Source organism: Ranitomeya variabilis, chromosome 2 (assembly GCF_051348905.1).
Source record: "Ranitomeya variabilis isolate aRanVar5 chromosome 2, aRanVar5.hap1, whole genome shotgun sequence".
Taxonomy (NCBI): Eukaryota; Metazoa; Chordata; class Amphibia; order Anura; family Dendrobatidae; genus Ranitomeya; species Ranitomeya variabilis.
The window spans coordinates 672,767,254-672,788,867 of NC_135233.1; positions in this window are offsets into that span (position 1 = coordinate 672,767,254).

The window sequence follows — 21,614 nt, forward strand, 5'->3', positions numbered from 1 at the left end:
ATGGCAATAGAGTGGAAGAAAGACTGAACACTCCCAGGGCAGACCTGCAAGGCAGCAGCAGGACTACCACCATGTGGCAGCAGAATCGTCAAACTAGCCAAGTCAACAACAAGTGGTCAAACGTAGCACCATAGGTCTAAGCAAACACGTGGTCAGAAGCAAGCCAACAGGTAAGAACCACACGGGAGCGCGGTACCAGGGGGAGAAGCCGAATGGGTAGTCATAAACAAGCCAGGAGGTCAGAAAACCGAAGCAAGCTAAACAATACCAAAACTGAGGACGGAAACACAAGTCAGGGAGCAAGTCGGGACATACACACAACAGCGGGCACGCATACAGAGAAACACTATTGCTAACAGAGTAACCTAGGTCAGCTGCTTAGGCCGAGTGAAACTATCACAGATACCGGACCTCGGTCATATGGAAACTAAATAGCTGCCCTCGCCCCAGAGAGAGGCAAATAGAATTAACCCCAGTCTGACCAGGATGGGATAAAGACAAAACCTTATCCTGAATCATGACAAATGTACACTCTGCTCCCCATCTTGAATGAAAAAAAACAGAAATGTAGACATTTTTGCAAATTTAATAAAAAAGAAAAAGTGAAATATCACATGGCCATAAGTATTCAGACCCTTTGCTCAGACACTCATATTTAAGTCACATGCTGTCCTTGTGATCCTCCTTGAGATGGTTCTACTCCTTCATTGGAGGCCAGCTGTGTTTAATTAAACTGATAGGACTTGATTTGGAAAGGCACACACCTGTCTATATAAGACCTCACAGCTCATAGTGCATATCAGACCAAATGAGAATCATGAGTTCAAAGGAACTGGCTAAGGATCTCAGAGACAGAATAATGGCAAGGCACAGATCTTGCCAAGGTTACAAAAGAATTTCTGCAGCACTCAAGGTTCCTAAGAGCACAGTGGCCTCCATAATCCTTAAATGAAAGAAGTTTGGGACCACCAAAAGTCTTCCAAAACTTGGCCTTCCAGCCAAACTGAGTAATCATGGGAGAAGAGCCTTGGTAAAAGAGGTAAAGAAAAACCCCAAGATCACTGTGGCTGAGCTGCAGAGATCCAGTAGGGAGATGGGAGAAAGTTCCACAAAGTCAATGATCACTGCAGCCCTCCACCAGTCAGGTTTTTATGGCAGAGTAGCCCGACAGAAGCCTCTCCTCAGTGTAAGACATATGAAAGCCCATATAGAGTTTGCTAAAAAAACACATGAAGGACTCCCAGACTATGAGAAATAAGATTCTCTGGTCTGATGAGATGAAGATAGACCTTTTTGGTGATAATTCTAAGCAGTATGTATGGAGAAAACAAGGCACTGCTCATCACCTGCCCAATACAATCCCAACAGTGAAACATGGTGGTGGCAGCATCATGCTGTGGGGGTGTTTTTCAGCTGCAGGGACAGGACGACTGGTTGTAATTGAAGGAAACATTAATGCAGTCAAGTACAGAAATATCCTGGATGAAAACCTCTTCCAGAGTGCTCTGGACCACAGACTTGGCCGAAGGTTCACCTTCCAGCAAGACAATGACGCTAACCACATAGCTAAAATAACAAAGAAGTGGCTTCATAACAACTCTGTGACTATTCTTGACTGGCCCAGCCAGAGCCCTGACTTAAACCCAATTGAGCATCTCCGGAGAGACCTGAAAATGGCTGTCCAACAATGTTCACCATCCAACCTGACGGAACTGGAGAGGATCTGCAAGAAACAATGGCAGAGGATCCCCAAAACCAGGTGTGCAAAAATAGTTTCATCATTCCCAAGAAGACTCATGGCTAGTGTTGAGCATTCCGATACCGCAAGTATCGGGTATCGGCCGATACTTGCGGGTATCGGAATTCCGATACCGAGATCCGATACTTTTGTGGTATCGGGTATCGGTATCGAAACAACATTAATGTAAAAATGTGTAAAAAAGAGAATTAAAATAAAAAATATTACTATACTCACCTCTCCGACGCAGCCTGCACCTTACCGAGGGAAGCGGCAGCGTTCTTTGTTTAAAATTTGCGCGTTTACTCCTTACGTGAAGTCCCGGCTTGTGATTGGTCGCGTGCCGCCCATGTGGCGGCGACGCAACCAATCACAGCAAGCCGTGATGTAATTTCAGGTCATTCAGTATTTTAAAATTACGTTCCGGCTTTGTGATTGGCCGCGTCGCTGTCACATGGGCGACGCGACCAATCACAAGCCGTGACGTCACGGGAGGCTGGACACGCGCGCATTTTAAAATGCGCGCGTGTCCAGCCTCCCGGCTTGTGATTGGTTGACCGCGACGCAACCAATCACAAGCCGGGACGTCACGGGAGGCTGGACGCGCGCATTTTAAAATGCGCGCGTGTCCAGCCTCCCGTGACGTCCCGGCTTGTGATTGGTTGCGTCGCCCATGTGGCAGCGACGCAACCAATCACAGCAAGCCGTGACGTAATTTCAGGTCATTCAGTATTTTAAAATTACGTTCCGGCTTTGTGATTGGCCGCGTCGCGGTCACATGGGCGACGCAACCAATCACAAGCCGGGACGTCACGGGAGGCTGGACACGCGCGCATTTTAAAATGCGCGCGTGTCCAGCCTCCCGGCTTGTGATTGGTTGACCGCGACGCAACCAATCACAAGCCGGGACGTCACGGGAGGCTGGACACGCGCGCATTTTAAAATGCGCGCGTGTCCAGCCTCCCGTGACGTCACGGCTTGTGATTGGTTGCGTCGCCCATGTGACAGCGACGCGGCCAATCACAAAGCCGGAACGTAATTTTAAAATACTGAAGGACCTGAAATTACGTCACGGCTTGCTGTGATTGGTTGCGTCGCCGCCACATGGGTGGCACGCGACCAATCACAAGCCGGGACTTCACGTAAGGAAGTAAACGCGCGAATTTTAAACAAAGAACGCTGCCGCTTCCCTCGGTGAGGTGAGTATAGCAATATTTTTTATTTTAATTCTTTCTTTTACACATTAATATGGATCCCAGGGCCTGAAGGAGAGTTTCCTCTCCTTCAGACCCTGGGAACCATCAGGGATACCGTCCGATACTTGAGTCCCATTGACTTGTATTGGTATCGGGTATCGGTATCGGATTGGATCCGATACTTTGCCGGTATCGGCCGATACTTTCCGATACCGATACTTTCAAGTATCGGACGGAATCGCTCAACACTACTCATGGCTGTACTAGCTCAAAAGGGTGCTTCCATTCAATACTGAGCAAAGGGTCTGAATACTTATGACCATGTGATAATTCAGTTTTTCATTTTTAACCCCTTAACGACCGCCGATACACCTTTTAACGGCGGCCGCTAAGGGTACTTAAACCACAGCGCCGTTAATTAACGGCGCTGTGGAAAAAGTGAATAGCGCCCCCCAGAGTCGGATTTTCTCTGGGGTCTCGGTTGCCGGGGGTAGCCGAGACCCCAGAGAACATGATTCGGGGGTTTTTTACCGACCCCCGAGTTGCGATCGCTGGTAATTAACCGTTTACCGGCGGTCGCAACAAAAAAAAAACGCGATTTGCCATTTAATTTCTCTGTCCTCCGATGTGATCGCACATCGGAGGACAGAGAAATGTGGTCCCCGATAGCCCCCGATAGCCCCCCAATACTCACCTACCTCCCCCGGTGCTCCTCGTGGCTCCCGATGGGCGCCGCCATCTTTTTCCGGGGAAATAATGGCGGGCGCATGCGCAGTGCGCCCGCCGCCCGGCACCCGGATGTTCTTTGGGGTCTCGGCTGCCGGGGGTAGCCAAGACCCCAAAGAACATGATCGGGGTCGGTTTTTACCGACCCCTGTTTTGCGATCGCCGGTAATTAACTGTTTACCGGCGACCGCAAAAAAAAAAAAAAAAAAGCGATGTCATTCTCTGTCCTCTGATGTGATCGCACATCAGAGGACAGAGAAATAGGGGGATTCGGGGACCCTGTTATACTTACCAGTGTCCCTGGGTCCTCCTGCTTCTCCTGCTGGCCGCCGGGATCTTGCTCCGGTAAGAAAATGGCGGGCGCATGCGCAGTGCGCCCGCCATGATCTGCCGGCCGGCAAAAGAAAATTCTTCCTCTTTTTTTATTTTGGTCACTGTGAGATCCTATCACAGTGATCAAAATAAAAAACATCGTAAATACCCCCCCCCCTTTATCACCCCCTTAGTAAGAAAAAAATAATAAAATAAAAAAAATGTATGAATTTCTATTTTCCAAATAGGGGTAGGGTTAAGGGTAGGGTTAGGGGTAGGGTTAGGGTTAGGGGTAGGGTTAGGGGTAGGGTTAGGGGTAGGGTTAGGGTTAGGGCTAGGGTTAGGGGTAGGGTTAGGGGTAGGGTTAGGGTTAGGGCTAGGGTTAGGATATGTGCACACATAGAATGGTTCTCTGCGGATTTTTCCGCAGCGGATTTGATAAATCCGCAGGACCAAAACGCTGCGTTTTTCCTGCGGATTTATCGCGGATGTACTGCGGTTTTTGTGCGGATTCCACTGCGGTTTTACACCTGCGGTTTTCTATTATAGAGCAGGTGTAAAACCGCTGCGGAATCAGCAGAAAGAATTGAGCACAGCGTTTTATGTTTCCCATAGGTTTACATTGTACTGTAAACTCATGGGAAACTGCTGCGGACCCACAGCTGCGGAAACGCTGCGGATCCGCAGCAAAATCCGCAACATGTGCACATAGCCTTAGGGTTAGGGTTAGGGCTTGGGTTAGGGTTAGAGCTAGGATTAGGGTTAGAGCTAGGGTTAGGGCTAGGGTTGGGGCTAAAGTTAGGGTTTATTGTTGGGATTAGGATTTGGATTAGGGTTGGCATTAGGGTTACATTTGGGATTAGGGTTAGGTTTGGGATTAGGGTTAAGGCTAGGGTTGGGATTAAGGATAGGGGTGTATTGGGATTAGGGTTAGGTTTTGAGGTTAGGGTTGAGATTAGGATTAGGGGGGTGTTGGGTTTAGGGTTTTGATTAGGGTTATGGTTAGCTTTGGGATTAGGGTTAGGGGTGTTTTGGGGGTTAGGGTTGTGATTAGGATTATGGATCGGGTTGGGATTAGGGTTAGGGGTGTGTTGGGGTTAGGGTTGGAGTTAGAATTGGGGGGTTTCCACTGTTTAGGTACATCAGGGGGTCTCTAAATGCCACAGCCAATTTTGTGCTCAAAAAGTAAAATGGTGCTCCCTACCTTCTGAGCTCTGCCGTGCGCCCAAACAGTGGTTTACCCCCACATATGGGGCATCAGCGTACTCGGGATAAATTGGACAACAACTTTTGGGGTCCAATTTCTCCTGATACCCTTGTGAAAATAAAAACTTGGGGGCTAAATAATCTTTTTTTGTGGAAAAAAAAATATTTTTTATTTTCACGACTCTGCATTATAAACTTCTGTGAAGCACTTGGGCATTCAAAGTTCTCACCACACATCTAGATAAGTTCCTTGGGGGGTCTAGTTTCCAAAATGGGGTCACTTCTGGGGGGTCTCTACTGTTTAGGTATATCTGGGGCTCTGCAAATGCAACATAACGCCCGCAGACCATTCTATCAAAGTCTGCATTCCAAAACGGCACTCCTTCCCTTCCGAGCTCAGCCATGCACCTAAACAGTGGTCCCCCCACACATGGGGTATCAGTGTACTCAGGACAAATTGACAACAACTTTTGGGGTCCAATTTCTCTTGTTACCCTTGTGAAAATAAAAATTGGGGGGCTAAAAAAATCTTTTTTGTGAAAAAAATATTTTTTTTTGTTTTCACGACTCTGCCTTATAAACTTCTGTGAAGCACTTGGGCATTCAAAGTTCTCACAACACATCTAGATAAGTTCCTTGGGGGGTCTAGTTTCCAAAATGAGGTCACTTGTTGGGGGTTTCTACTGTTTAGGTACATCGGGGGCTCTGCAAACGCAACATAATGCCTGCAGACCATTCTACCAAAGTCTGCATTCCAAAACGGCGCTCCTTCCCTTCCAAGCTCTGCCATGCGCCCAAACAGTGGTTTATCCCCCACATATGGGGTATCAGCCTACTCAGCATAAATTGCACAATACATTTTGGGGTCCAATTTCTCCTGTTACCCTTGTGAAAGTAAAAATTTGGGGGTGAAAAGATCATTTTTGTGGAAAAAATATGATTTTTTTTATTTTCATGGCTCTACATTATAAACTTCTATGAAGCAGTTGGGGGTTCCTAGTGCTCACCACACATCTAGATAAGCTCTTTGGGGGGTCTAGTTTCCAAAATGGAGTCACTTGTGGGGAGTTTCTACTGTTTAGGTACATCAGGATCTCTGCAAATGCAACATGACACCTGCAGACCATCCCATCAAAGTCTGCATTCCAAGCGGCGCTCCTTCCCTTCCGAGCCCTGATGGGTGCCCAAACAGTGCCCTCCCCACACATATGGGGTATCAGCGTACTCAGGACAAACTGGTCAACAGATTTTGTGGTCCAATGTCTCCTGTTACCCTTGATAAAATAAAAAATTGCAGGCTAAAAAATCATTTTTGAGTGAAAAAAAAGGATTTTTTATTTTCACGGCTCTACGTTATAAACTTCTGTGAAGCACCTGGGGGTTTAAAGTGCTCACCACACATCTAGATAAGTTCCTTACGGGGTCTAGTTTCCAAAATGGTGTCATTTGTGGGGGGTTTCCACTGTTTAGGCACATCAGGGGCTCTCCAAACGCGACATGGCATCCGATCTCAATTCCAGCCAATTCTACATTGAAAAAGTAAAACGGCACTCCTTCTCTTCCAAGCTCTGCAGTGCGCCCAAACAGTGGTTTACCCCCACATATGGGGTATCGACGTACTCAGGAGAGGTTGCACAACAACATTTGTTGTCTAATTTCTCCTGTTACCCTTGTGAAAATAAAAATTCGGGGGCAAAAATATCATTTTTGTAGAAAAAATGCGACTTTTTTATTTTCACGGCTCTACGTTATAAACTTCCGGGAAGCACCTGGGGGTTTAAAGTGTTCACCACACATCTAGATAAGTTCCTTAAGGGGTCTAGTTTCCAAAATGGTGTCATTTGTTGGGGGTTTAAACTGTTTAGGCACATCAGTGGCTCTCCAAACGCTACATGGCATCCGATCTCAATTCCAGCTAATTCTACACTGAAAAAGTAAAACGGCGCTCCTTCTCTTCCAAGCTCTGCAGTGAGCCCAAACAGTGGTTTACCCCCACATATGGGGTATCAACGTACTCAGGAGAAATTGTACAATAACTTTTGTGGTCTAATTTCTCCTGTTACCCTTGGGAAAATAAAAATTTTGGGGCAAAAAGATAATTTTTGTAGAAAAAATGTGATTTTTTATTTTCACGGCTCTACGTTATAAACTTCCGTGAAGCACCTGGGGGATCAAAGTGCTCACCACACATCTAGTTATGTTCCTTATGGGGTCTAGTTTCCAAAATGGTGTCACTTGTGGGGGGTTTCCACTGTTTAGGCACATCAGGGGCTCTCCAAACGCGACATGGCGTCCAATCTCAACTCCAGCCAATTCTACATTGAAAAAGTAAAACGGCACTCCTTCTCTTCCAAGCTCTGCGGTGCGCCCAAACAGTGGTTTACCCCCACATATGGGGTATCAACGTACTCAGGAGAAATTGCACAACAACTTTTGTGGTCTAATTTCTCCTGTTACCCTTGCGAAAATAAGAATTTGTGGGCAAAAATATCATTTTTGTGTAAACAAATGCGATTTTTTATTTTCATGACTCTACGTTATAAACTTCTGTGAAGCACTTGGGGGCTCAAAGTGCTCACCACACATCTAGTTAAGTTCCTTAAGGGGTCTAGTTTCCAAAATGGTGTCACTTGTGGAGCGTTTCCACTGTTTAGGCACATCAGGGGCTCTCCAAACGTGACATGGTATCCGATCTCAATTCCAGCCAATTCTGCATTGAAAAAGTCAAACGGCGCTCCTTCTCTTCAAAGCTCTGCGGTGCGCCCAAACAGTGGTTTACCCCCACATATGGGGTATCAGCGTATTCAGGAGAAATTGAAAAACAAAATGTATGGTTAAATTTCTGTTTTTACACTTGTGAAAATAAAAAAATATGGTTCTGAATTAAAGTGTTTGCAAAAAAAGTTAAATGTTCATTTTTTCCTTCCACATTGTTTGAGTTCCTGTGAAGCACGTAAAGGGTTAATAAACTTCTTGAATGTGGTTTTAAGTACCTTGAGGGGTGCAGTTTTTAGAATGGTGTCACACTTGGTTATTTTCTATCATATAGACCCCTCAAAATGACTTCAAATGTGATGTGGTCCCTAAAAAAAAATGGTGTTGTAAAAATGAGAAATTGCTGGTCAAATTTTAACCCTTATAACTCCCTAACAAAAAAAAATTTGTTTCCAAAATTGTGCTGATGTAAAGTAGACATGTCGGAAATGTCATTTATTAACTATTTTGTGTGACATATCTCTCTGATTTAAGGGCATAAAAATACAAAATTTGAAAATTGCAAAATTTAAAAAATTTTCACCATATTTCCATTTTTTTCATAAATAATCGCAAGTAATATCGAAGAAATGTTACCACTAGCATTAAGTACAACATGTCACGAAAAAACAATCTCAGAATCAGCAGGATCCGTTGAAGCGTTCCAGAGTTATAACCTCATAAAGTGACAGTGGTCAGAATTGTAAAAATTGGCTCGGTCATTAAGTACCAAATTGGCTCTGTCACTAAGGGGTTAATAACGTTGCAAAAATTAAATGTTTGTTTTTCTCAGTCAAGATGGGGTGCAGAGTGTATATTAATGAGAAAAAAATGAACTTTTTTTAATTTACCAAATGGCTGCAATGAAACAAAGAGTGAAAAATGTAAAGGGGTATGAATACTTTCCATTCCTATTGTATTTCTATGAAATATCCACAAAATGTGCACTATTTGTTCATAAAACAAACTAAATTAACAATTGTGTTGACTAAAAACATAAAATACCAATCTTATATGACATGTGACATGTTCGGGAACAGTATGTCTGAGATAGCACATTTATATCTGCTTTCCTGAATGTTGCATAATTTGGTCGCAGAAGAAACATGTGAGAGTAGATTATATTGAGTAATTCAAGTTTTATCTTCACAGAACATGAGGTACATGCATCAGTTTCTTAATACAGCATAACAGGAAAAATGGAACCAAAGTACAAGTATATGCATTACATTCAACTAAGCATATAACAGTAACAACATCGCCATCTACTGTCAGAAAAGTGTAAACTCCTCCTGTTGCATATCTTTCAACACCCTTTCTCAACAGTTAGGACTTATTCAGTTAAGCCTAATTTCTTCATTAGTCTCTGATGTCTTTCAGCATTCTGTGATGCGGTTCACGACAGTAAATATGTACACTATTTACTGTAAGTAAAGAGACGTCAAACAATCCGAGGTCAGGTCCAGAAAATGGCGCAGTACAACAAAGGGAAGTTAGAGATGATGTCCAATACACAAGCCGAGGTCAGGAAAGCCAGAGAGACAAAACAGTTTGCAGAGAGCAGGCACAAGCAAAGTCAGGTAACAAGTAATTGTCTGAGTCCGGGAAGAGAATCAAGTCAAGCTGGGTCAGGCACAGAGCGCAGAGGGATCAATGCTCCACAGGCAACAGCAAGTGTACGATTGACACCGGGGAGAGGAACTAGCATGCTTAAGTAGAAGCCTGATAAAGGAAATTGAACACAGGTGATTGCAGCTGAGACCCAGCACAGACTGACAGCACCGACACAAAGTAACAAAAAGACAGAAACAGAGTGGAAATCATGACACTTCAATTCCTTTTTGAAAATATCTGCTGTCATATCTTCAGTTCAGCAGTACTCAAAATTTAGGATTCCTTGTTCCTGTTGATCGCTCAAGAAGTGAAACTTCACATCAATGTGTTTAGTTCTTGGATTAACTCTTTCCATCTGAGCAAGAGCTAGACATCCTTGTCTGTCCTCATACATCTTTGTTGGTCCCAGTTGTTGTTGTCCTAAGTCTATTAGCAGTTGTCTTAACCATAGAACTTCTTGACTGGCATGTGTTGCGGGGACATATTCTGCTTCTGTCAACGACAGTGTTATTATAGATTGTTTCTTACTAATCCAACAAATTGGTCTGCCTGAGGACAAGAAAAGATAGCCACTGGTAGATTTCCTATCAATTGGATCTTAAGCCCAGTCTGCTTCAACGTATCCTGTTAAAATGCATTTCTCACTTGCAGGTAGTTTCAGTTTAACACTGCTAGGCACTTTCAAATAACGGACTACTCTCTTCACTGCATTCCAATCAATTTTGTTTGGCTTTGACACCTTCCTGCTCAAAATTCTTACTGCTGCTGCAATGTTTGGTCTTGTAACAGTCACCAGATATAATAATTTTCCCATTGCCTGTATTGTTCTTTTTTTTTTCATGCAGATTTTTATTAAAAATAACAGCAGGATACAATCTGTTCAAAAGACATTCAGCTTCAAACGAGACAACCCTAATAACCAATAACAAAACTCACCCCCTCTCCCCACCCCCCCTGTAAACAGCTTGTATTGTCATTTCAATACTCCCCATCCTTACATAAAAGAGGGTTATTGTAATGTTTCACCTCATAAAGCAATTCAAGAGGGTATACTCTCAGACAATTTCTCGAGACCTTTCCCAATGATTTCAACATCCCTATTCATACTCCAGCCATGGTGTCCACAACTTTTCTTATATGGCAGACTTCCCCCTTTTCCAATAAACTCCCTTCTCTAGTTTAATGACATGTTTCACTTGTTTGATGAACTCTCCCCTAGTCGGCATCTCCTCCCTTATCCAACATCTTGCGATCACCTTCCCGTCCATGTAAAGTAGTCTGGCAATTGCCTCCTTCAAGGCATTATCCACCAATATCTCCTCCACATACCCGAGAAGGCATACTACCGGCTTCCTTGGAATCACACATCTATATGCCCCCTTGATTCGACTCAGGACTACTATCCAGAAAAACGCCGTCTTGGACATGTCCACATCATATGGTATATACCTGCACCATCATTCCTGCACTGGGGACACTCTGAAGAAGGTCTTAGGCCGGCCTTAAATAAGACATCCGGGGACTTGTAGACTCTTGACGCAACGACAATCTCGGTACCCATTCCAGAACGGAGTCCCACGTGTCATCCTCCAAGGGGCCCAACTCCCTCTCCCACTTAGCCGTGGCTTTAAATGGTAATTTAAGTAGAAAGGTATGCATCAAGTCCCCATATAAAGAGGATATTACCCCTCTTGTGGTCCCATTCCCATATATATAATCCAGCACAATGTCCTCCTGAATAGTGAGACCTCCACACCTGCCCTGAGCTATGCATTCATGTTTCATCTGCGCATGTTGGAAACTTCCTGCAGCTCGGAGCCCAAATTCCGATTGTAACTTGGGAAAAGCTTTCAGCACCTGCTGATCCAACAACTGATAGACATACTGTATCCCTTTGGCCTGCCATTCTTTCAAACACCCTAATGCCATAAATTCTGGTAGATTCTTATTATTCCATATCGGTGAAAACCGGATCAAACAGATCACCCCATGAATTTGTTTAATCTTCCCACACAATTTATGCATTTATCAGATAGAGTGTAGGGTTTGTTTTCCCCAGTGTCCCCTGGACTCATCCTCTAAACATTGTACCAAAGGATAACTATTCGTCAATTTTCCCAGTGCAAGTTGTATCGCGTTGGAAGCTGCCTCATGTGCCCAGCCCCTTAAATGTTGACACTGGGCTGCAAGAAAATATATTCCAGGATTGGGCAGAGCCAATCCCCCATCATCCTTGGGACGCTTGAGAGTCTCCAACCTAATATGAGGATGCTGTTTCCCCCAGACCAAGTTTCTAATTAATTTGTTTAAATTTTCCCTGAGGTATCCATATAGGCGCATTGTGTAGGACATATAGTATTTTGGGCATTAGAATCCTTTTAATAAGGTTAACTCGACCAACCACTGATAGCTGCAGTTTATTGCAAGCACCAGCCTTTGCCTTAAGGGTCCCCACAATAGGGGTTAATTTTTTATGCAGATAATCTTCGATCGGCAATGATATCCATATCCCCAGATGCTTAAATTGTTTCCACTCCTTTAAGTCTGGCCCTTCTACCTCACTATTCATTTCATCAACAGTTCCATCTATATTAACCCCTTCACCCCCGGAGCTTTTTCCGTTTTTCCATTTTCGTTTTTCGCTACCCTCCTTCCCAGAGCCATAACTTTTTTATTTTTCCGTCAATTTGGCCATGTGAGGGCTTATTTTTTGCGGGACGAGTTGTACTTTTGAACGACATCATTGGTTTTAGCATGTCGTGTACTAGAAAACGGGAAAAAAATTCCAAGTGCAGTGAAATTGCAAAAAAAGTGCAATCCCACACTTGTTTTTTGCTTGCCTATTTTGCTAGGTTCATTAAATGCTAAAACTGACCTGCCATTATGATTCTCCAGGTCACTACGAGTTTATAGACACCTAACATGACTAGGTTATTTTTCACCTAAGTGGTGAAAAAAAATTCCAAACTTTGCAAAAAACAAAACAAAACAAAATTGCGCCATTTTCCGATACTCGTAGCGTCTCCATTTTTCGTGATCTGGGGTCAGGTGAGGGCTTATTTTTTGCGTGCCGAGCTGGCGTTTTTAATGATAGCATTTTGGTGTAGATACGTTCTTTTGATCGCCCGTTATTGCATTTTAATGCAATGTCGTGGCGACCAAAAAAACGTAAATCTGGCGTTTCGAATTTTTTTCTCATTACGCCATTTAGCGATCAGGTTAATGCTTTTTTTTTATTGATAGATCGGGCGATTCTGAACGCGGCGATACCAAATATGTGTAGGTTGGGTTTTTTTTTTATTGATTTATTTTGATTGGGGCGAAAGGGGGGTGATTTAAACTTTTATATTTTTTTTATTTTTTTCACATTTTTAAAAACTTTTTTTTTTTACTTTTGCCATGCTTCAATAGCCTCCATGGGAGGCTAGAAGCAGGCACAACGCGATCGGCTCTGCTATGCAGCAGTGATCATAAGATCGCTGCTACACAGCAGATTTGCAGGTGTGCTGTGAGCGCCGACCACAGGGTGGCGCTCACAGCCACCGGCAATCAGTAACCATAGAGGTCTCAAGGACCTCTATGGTTACAATGAAGGAGCATCGCCGACCCCCGATCATGTGACGGGGGTCGGCGATGCGCTCATATCCGGCCGCACGGCCGGATGCGGTAGTTAAATGCCGCTGTCTGCGCTTGACAGCGGCATTTAACTAGTTAATAGCGGCGGGTGATCGCGATTTCACCCGCCGCTATTGCGCGCACATGTCAGCTGTAAAAAACAGCTGACATGTCGCGACTTTGATGTGCGCTCACCGCCGGAGCGCACATCAAAGCGGGGGTCCCGACATGTGACGTACTATACCGTCACATGTCGGGAAGGGGTTAAACAAGTTTGATTTACTCCAGTTAATCGTCAACCCTGACAGAGAACCAAAACCCTTAATAAGCTGTATAGTGCTTCTCAAAGAAGCCTGTGGATCACTTAAGAATAACAAGATATCGTCTGTGTAAAGCGCTTTTTTTTTCTTCTACCATCCCGTATTTAAATCCCCGGACCTACGCAGACTGACGTTTTTCCACGGCTAACGGTTCCACAGCCAAAGCAAACAAAAGAGGGGAGAGCGGGCACCCCTGCCTGGTTTCTCTATGCATTTATATTGTATGAGACAGCACCCCATTCACCCTAATTCTAGCCAACGGCTGTGCGTACAGTAATTGGACCCATGATATGAATTGCGGTCCAAAACCCATATAACGCAAAACCTGCCATAAATATCCCCATTCTACATTATCAAATGCCTTATGGGCATCTAATGATGCATTAACCCCCTGACCAGAGTTGTCAGCATGTAACTGCATATTCATAAAAAGCCTTCTCAAATTGACAGCCGTTGATCAATCAGGCATAAAGCCAGACTGATCCGGATGTATTAATTTAGAGATGATACCTGTCAGGCGACTTGCCAACACCTTGGCCAAGAGTTTGACATCCGTTGTAAGCAGTGAAATTGGTCTTTATGATTCAGGCATTTGTAGATCTTTATCTTCCTTTGGTAGTACCTAGTGTTGAGCATTCCGATACCGCAAGTATCGGGTATTGGCCGATATTTGCTGTATCGGAATTCCGATACCGAGTTCCGATATTTTTGTGATATCGGAAATCAGAATCAGAAGTTCCCAGTGTATGGTTCCCAGGGTCTGGAGGAGAGGAGACTCTCCTTCAGGCCCTGGGATCCATATTCATGTAAAAAATAAAGAATGAAAATAAAAAATATGGATATACTCACCCCTCCGGCGGACCCTGGACCTTAGCGATGTAACCGGCAGCCTCCGTTCCTAAGAATGCAGTGAGTATAGGACCTGCGATGACATCGCGGCTTGTGATTGGTCGCGTGAGCGGTCACATGAGCGGTCACGCGACCAATCACAAGCCACGACATCATCGAAGGTCCTTCACTCTGCATTCTTAGGAACGGAGGCTGCCGGTTACATCGCTAAGGTCCAGGGGCCGTCCGAGGGTGAGTATATCCATATTTTTTATTTTTATTCTTTATTTTTTACATGAATATGGATCCCAGGGCCTGAAGGAGAGTTTCCTCTCCTTCAGACCCTGGGAACCATCCAGGATACCTTCCGATATTTGTGTCCCATTGACTTGTATTGGTATCGGGTATCGGTATCGGCGAGATCCGATATCTTGCCGGTATTGGCCAATCCAATCTGATACCGATACTTTCAAATATCGGAAGGTATCGTTCAACACTAGTAGTACCACTATTATGGCCTAAGAGAAGCCAGCGCTGCTTATAGTCAGAACGCTATAAATAAAGTGTATATACACATATTGATTTCTAACTGTATTTCAAAATGAGACATTTAGCAAACAATTGATCAATTCTTTGAGCCACCCCGCCACATCACAGCATTCTCATAATGGAGCAGTCCTACTCTATGTTTTTTATATTCGCTGTGCTATAAAGGCCTCCTAAATGTATTAAAAGCAAGACCACATCAAATGCAAACTATACCTGAAGCGTTTCTGGATCACTCCCATGATAACCGTTGGTTAGGCAGTGTGGAGGTTGTATCTGAATTGTCTATGTCCAGACCTGGTCAACCTTTATCTGTGCTTGCCCTTTCTGGCACCATGGGAGTGATTCAGAAATGCTTCAGGTACAGTTTGCATTTAATGTGGTCTTGCTTTTAATACATTTAATGGCACAGCGAATATAAAAAACATAGAGTAGGGCTGCCCCATTATGAGAATGCCTTGGCGTGGCGGGGTGGCTCAAAGAATTGATCAATTGTTTGCTAAATGTCTAATTTTGAAATACAGTTAGAAATCAATATGTGCATGTGCACTTTATGTATTGCGTTCTGACCATAAGCAGTGCTGGCTTCTCCCCTTTTTTATTTTACTATTATGGCCTCTCTCATAGACGTTGGTAGTCTCTCTCTATTCTTTGCCTCCTCCAGCACCATTCTAAGTCTGGGAATTAGCACCTCTTCCAAACCTTTAAAAATGTCCACTGGTAGCCCATATCCCCTTCCCCTTTGCCATAGACCCTAATGCTCTACTTAACTCCTCATCCGTGTTAGGTGCCTCCAAACTTTCCCTGTCATCATCCTCCAATCTGGAAAGTCTCACCCCCTCCAGGAATGCCACAGTGTCCTCAACCGATTTTCCCGCCCGAGGGGAGAATAGATCTTTATAAAATTCTGTAAAAATATTCAAAATGTTCGAATTATCTGACATCATCGTGCCATCCCTCGAATTCAAAGAGAGCAAGTGTGAGTTACCCCTCTGGGCTGAAGCCACCAGCAATAACATATGACCCACCTTTTCCCCATCCTAATAGAAAGCCAGCTGCTGAAATTCCCTCTTCCTCTCTGCCTTTTCCAAAAGGATCTTATTCACATTCTCCTGAGCTTCCCTTAATCTTCTTTTGGCCTCTTGGCTGTTAAGTTTAACCATCTCATCCTCCGCCTTCCTTAACTTCTCCATAGTTTATTTCTCTTACTGTTTCGTTCTCAACTTACATCTGCTAAAATCTCTAAATAGCAATCCTCTCAAGTATGCTTTCATAGCATCCCAATTGATAGACATGTCAGCACTTCCTTCATTAACAACAAAGTATTCCTCCACTTCCTGTAGCATATTCTCTAGGTCCAAACTGTTTAGCCAAGCAGGGTGAATTTTCCACTCTCCCCTATGCCCGGCTCGTGTCCCCGCTGACCGCAATTTTACCTCAATCGGACTATGGTCTGAAATAGCCCGAGACAGATATTTTACATCCCTTACCATCGAGTCCAACATCCTATTTCCAAGGGCCATATCTATTCTGGACAGGGAGTCATATGCTGGAGAGTAGCATGAATATCCCCTTTCTCCACTACATATCAACTAGCCCAATTTTTTGAATGTATGTACCAAAAGCAGTGATATGGCTCTGAGTCCTGTTCTGAGTATTTTTGTTTTTATTCCAGAATTCATCACATATATTGTTGAGATCTCCAATAATCAAGAGAGGAATTCCCCCCCTACGTCCGGTCAGCTCCGTCACTTCCCATATCTTCCTACTATAGTAAGGAGGCGGGCTGTACATGGCCACCACACACGGCAACACACCAAACATTCTACATATCACAACTATGTACTGTCCATCTGTGTCAGCATGCACCTCCACCTCCTCATACCGTGTACATGAAAGAATCAAGACCGATACTCCCCTCGAGTAAGTGGAAAATGTAGAATTATATGCTTTCTGTATCCAATTTCTTTCTACGCAATATATCAACCTTCTCCTTCACCAAGTGTGTCTCAAGCAAGCATATCACCGAGGCCTTCTGATCCCGAGCATATTGAAGAACAGCCACCCGTCTGGTCCTGTCTGCCAGGCCTCTTACATTCCAACTAAGTATTTCAATACGTTCCCCCATTACACCACTTAGTAGACTGTAAATTATCCTCCCTTTCCCATACGAGCTGTCTATCCCTCCTTCCCCCAACCTTCTAACTCCCAGATCCCTCCAAATCCCTTCCCAGAACATACTCTTCTACTTCTCATCGAGAGTGGATCTCCTCCTGCCCAGTACAAACACTCTCCAGTAAGTAGCTTAGTCTAAACTAATCCTCTGTTTCGTACACTCACAATGAGCATTCCTCTGCACTCTTCTTCCCCACCCGCCTCCTGCCATATTGTGATCATCAAAACGTATCAACATCTTAAATCACTCTAAAAGACAAACAGTATAAAAATAATGCAATTCACAGCCACTTTTCACTGTCCCGACTTCTCCTCCTCTTATCATGCTCTCCTTTTGCCGCATCTTAAAGCAGACTGTATATTATAATCGCATTTAGCACAATAAGGGCTCAAGCCAACAAGTACAAAACACACACAAGCGCCAATCTCCATATTCAAGTTTGTGGTGAAAACTCGCATCCGAACCACTGTTGATCCTCAGTCTCCTTTGGTCGGCAATTTCTTGGCGTTGAGGTCTATCCACTGCGTAGTGTCCTCTGTTGTTAGAAAAAATTGAGCCCTGTCAAAGGCCACTACCCGTAGCCTCGCAGGGAACAGCATGGAATATTGCACACCCAATTCCCTTAGGCATCTCTTAATACCGGTAAACCTCATCCTCTGCTTCTGGACTGCAGCAGAATAGTCCGGGTATATGGCAATCCTCTGTCCATTGATTGTGAGGTCTTCTAGGTCCCTAGCTTTCCTCAGGATGATGTCCCGATCTCTATAATTAAGGATTTTTGCAAGCATGGTATGGGGATTAGACCCAGGGGCAGGAGGCTGTGACGGGACCCTATGAGCTCTTTCTACTGCAAAGACTTTTGTCAACGGCACATCTCCAAACTTCTCCAATTTTCAATAAACTCAGTAGGGTTCCTCCCCTCCATTTTTTTCCAGTATTCCCACCATCCGGAGATTGTTCCTTCGAGATCTATTCTCAAGATCCTCATTTTTTGCAGCTAGTTCAGACAGTTGTTGAACTTCTTTTCAGCTTTCTGTAGTGTAACTACATGGTCTTCTATGGTGCTCACCCTCTCCTCCACTGCACCCATACGCTTATCTGCCTTCTGCATGGCTGCATTTATATTTGCCATTTCCCCCTGTATGTCCTATCCTTGCCGGGTCAGCACATTCAAAGTCTGCTTACATGATGTGACCAAGACAAACACGTCCCTCAGGGTTGGCTCACCCTCAGGCTCCATCTCTTCCTGACCCCCGGCTACATCCTCCATGTTACCTGCTCCTGCCCCATCCTGCGGCTTAGTCTCCCCATCCGACATCGCTTCCTCCTCCTCTTCTGAATCGGAGTTGGCACCGGCATCAGCAGCTGCTTCCCCCGCACCCTCCTCTCGTGCATACTTCTTCAGCTTGGTGGCTGCCTCCATTCACCACTGGTACTCGGCGTTAGCTTTTGCCACCTCTTCCCTAGTGGCCATGCCATCTTGGATGCTGCCTCCTTCTCCCGCGCCCACATCTGTCTCCTCCGCGGCATCTCCTCTCTCCATGAACGCAAGTTGGTGTCCACTGATGCCTGGACCCTTCAGCCATCCTCTGCAGCTTACCAGGGACAATTCCTTTGTGGCAGGTTTTTCGGCGGGAGATCTCTCCTGTGCTTCTTCTCACATAGCCAGCTAGGACACGCTCCCCTGTATTGTTCATTATTCGATAACAGATTCTGTTCACTATTTATTTCCTTCAGATAGTTGGTTTTCATCAGAGATATTACTGGTTTTGCATCTTTCAATCCAAATGTTTCGATTATGTCTTGAATCATGCGATTTTGATTTAGAAGGAAACTCCCTTCTTCTACCTGTATTCCTAGGTACTGTTTCACATTTCCCAGATCTTTGATCTCGAAGTGTTGATCCAAAGTTTTCACTGTCTCCACATCATCCCTTTCTTTTCAAAACAAACTAAAGTATTGTCCACATATATCAGCACATAGATCCATCTGACTGTCAGTCTCTTTGTATATTGACAAGGATCCGCTTTGCTTCTTTGAAAATGTTCATTTATGAGTAGTGTTGAGCATTCCGATACCGCAAGTATCGGGTATCGGCCGATATTTGCTGTATCGGAATTCCGATAGCGAGATCCGATACTTTTGTGGTATCGGGTATCGGTATCGAAACAACATTAATGTGTAAAATAAAGAATTAAAATAAAAAATATTGCTATACTCACCTCTCCGACGCAGCCTGCACCTTACCGAGGGAACCGGCAGCGTTGTTTGCTTAAAATTCGCGCTTTAACTTCCTTACTTGAAGTCCCGGCTTGTGATTGGTCGCGCGCCGCCCATGTGACCGCGACGCGACCAATCACAGCAAGCCGTGACGTAATTTTAGGTCCTTCAGGATTTTAAAATTACGTTCCGGCGTTGTGATTGGTTGCGTCGCGGTCACATGGGCGACGCGACCAATCACAAGCCGTGACGTCACGGGAGGCAGGACACGCGCGCATTTTAAAATGCGCGCGTCTCCTGCCTCCCGTGACGTCACGGCTTGTGATTGGTCGCGTCGCCCATGTGACCGCGACGCAACCAATCACAACGCCGGAACGTAATTTTAAAATCCTGAAGGACCTAAAATTACGTCACGGCTTGCTGTGATTGGTCGCGTCGCGGTCACATGGGCGGCGCGCGACCAATCACAAGCCGGGACTTCAAGTAAGGAAGTTAAAGCGCGAATTTTAAGCAAACAACGCTGCCGGTTCCCTCGCTGAAGTCCAGGCTGCGTCGGAGAGGTGAGTATAGCAATATTTTTTATTTTAATTCTTTATTTTACACATTAATATGGTTCCCAGGGCCTGAAGGAGAGTTTCCTCTCCTTCAGACCCTGGGAACCATCAGGAATACCGTCTGATACATGAGTCCCATTGACTTGTATTGGTATCGGGTATCGGTATCGGATTAGATCCGATTCTTTGCCGGTATCGGCCGATACTTTCCGATACCGATACTTTCAAGTATCGGACGGTATCGCTCAACACTATTTATGAGTACTTCTGTGATTTTATCATTCCATGTTTTAGCGGCTTGTTTTAAACCATATATACTTTTCCATAGCTTACAATCCATGTTTGGTTTCCTTTTATCCTTGAATCCTGGGAGTTGATCCATGTAAATGTCTTCTGTTAAGGCTACAATCAGAAATGCTGCCTTTACATCCAGATGTTTTAACTGCATTTGTTTCGTTGCTGCAACTGCAAACAAAGTTCTGATTGTGGTGTGTTTGACAACTGGAGCAAATGTCTCACCATAGTCTTCTCCATATTTCTGAGAATAGCCTTTAGCTACGAGTCTTGCTCGGTATCGATCAGCTGTGCCGTCTGCTTGGTATTTTGCTTTAGAAACCCCAAAAGCCTTTTTTTCTTTTGGTAGTTCTGTCAGTGTCCATGTCTTTGAATCATGCATGGATTTTATTTCTGTTTCTGCAGGCTCTATCCATTTGTTGGCATCTTCTTCTGAAAGTTGAGATATGTCCTGCCAAGAAGTGTGTTCATAAATTTTATTTGCACTTGCCTTGTATGAAAGACGTTGAAGTGGTCTTCCCTTGTTTTCTCTTATTGGGCATCTTGGTTCTGTGTCTGTGTGGAGCTGTATCTCTTGACTTCCAGTTTTTTTTATTTTCAATGATTTCCACTTCTTTCTCATCAGATGTTCGTGCAGTGATAGTGCAGCGCCCCAGAGTCCTGGTCGTTGCAGTACTGTGGCTCCGCCACTAAGGGGAGCTATGGTACGTCTGATGGCACTGAAGGAGTTCATCTGATCAGGTATCACAGACACCAATACATTTCACAGTCGGGCCTCCGGGGGGAGCTAAGGGTTCTATTCACTAGGCCACTCCCCACCATAGTGGGTAAACTGGGGGTCAGGCAGGAAGTTAGATCAGAAAGCTGACTGGGTTGGAACCAGGCAACACCTTGTGGCAGAGGGTGTTGTGGGGGAAGATACAGTAGGGTCTCTGTCAGGGGTGGGATCCTGACAGAGACTTGGCAACTTGAATGAACGTAACGGGACCGTGCCTGCTCAGCATAGCGGCGGTGCCCAAGGAAGGATCAGAAGCGAGATAGATTGTGCTGAGTGAGAAACGAGATCAAGCAGTAGGAGAATACCAGTAGGGGTCGTGCTGTAAGACCGAAGCAACACCCTACTGAGGCGCACTACCGGTGGCCGGAACGCCGAGGGAGTATCATAATATCTAGCTTCAAGCAATACTCTAAACAGCGGCAGGACAGTCAGTCTAAGGCGGGCTGTCTAACTTAAATCACCTATGCAGTCTTGGGGGGCAACTTGTGGAGAGGGGCGACTCTAGGGTCCCGAAAGAGCTCCGAGCCTACCCGTCAAACGGGTGCCGTCCCAACCAGGACATCAGGGAGGGACAGAGGATTAGCAGAACATTATCTAATCGAGTTGTGAGGGAACTTAAGAAACAGACACAACAGTTGTGGGGACTTTCTGTAAGCACAGCAGGGAAGGACCACAACACATAGCGCTAGAAGGCAGGCACAGATTTCCACCTGTGAAGAGAACTCTGGAGGTGCCAT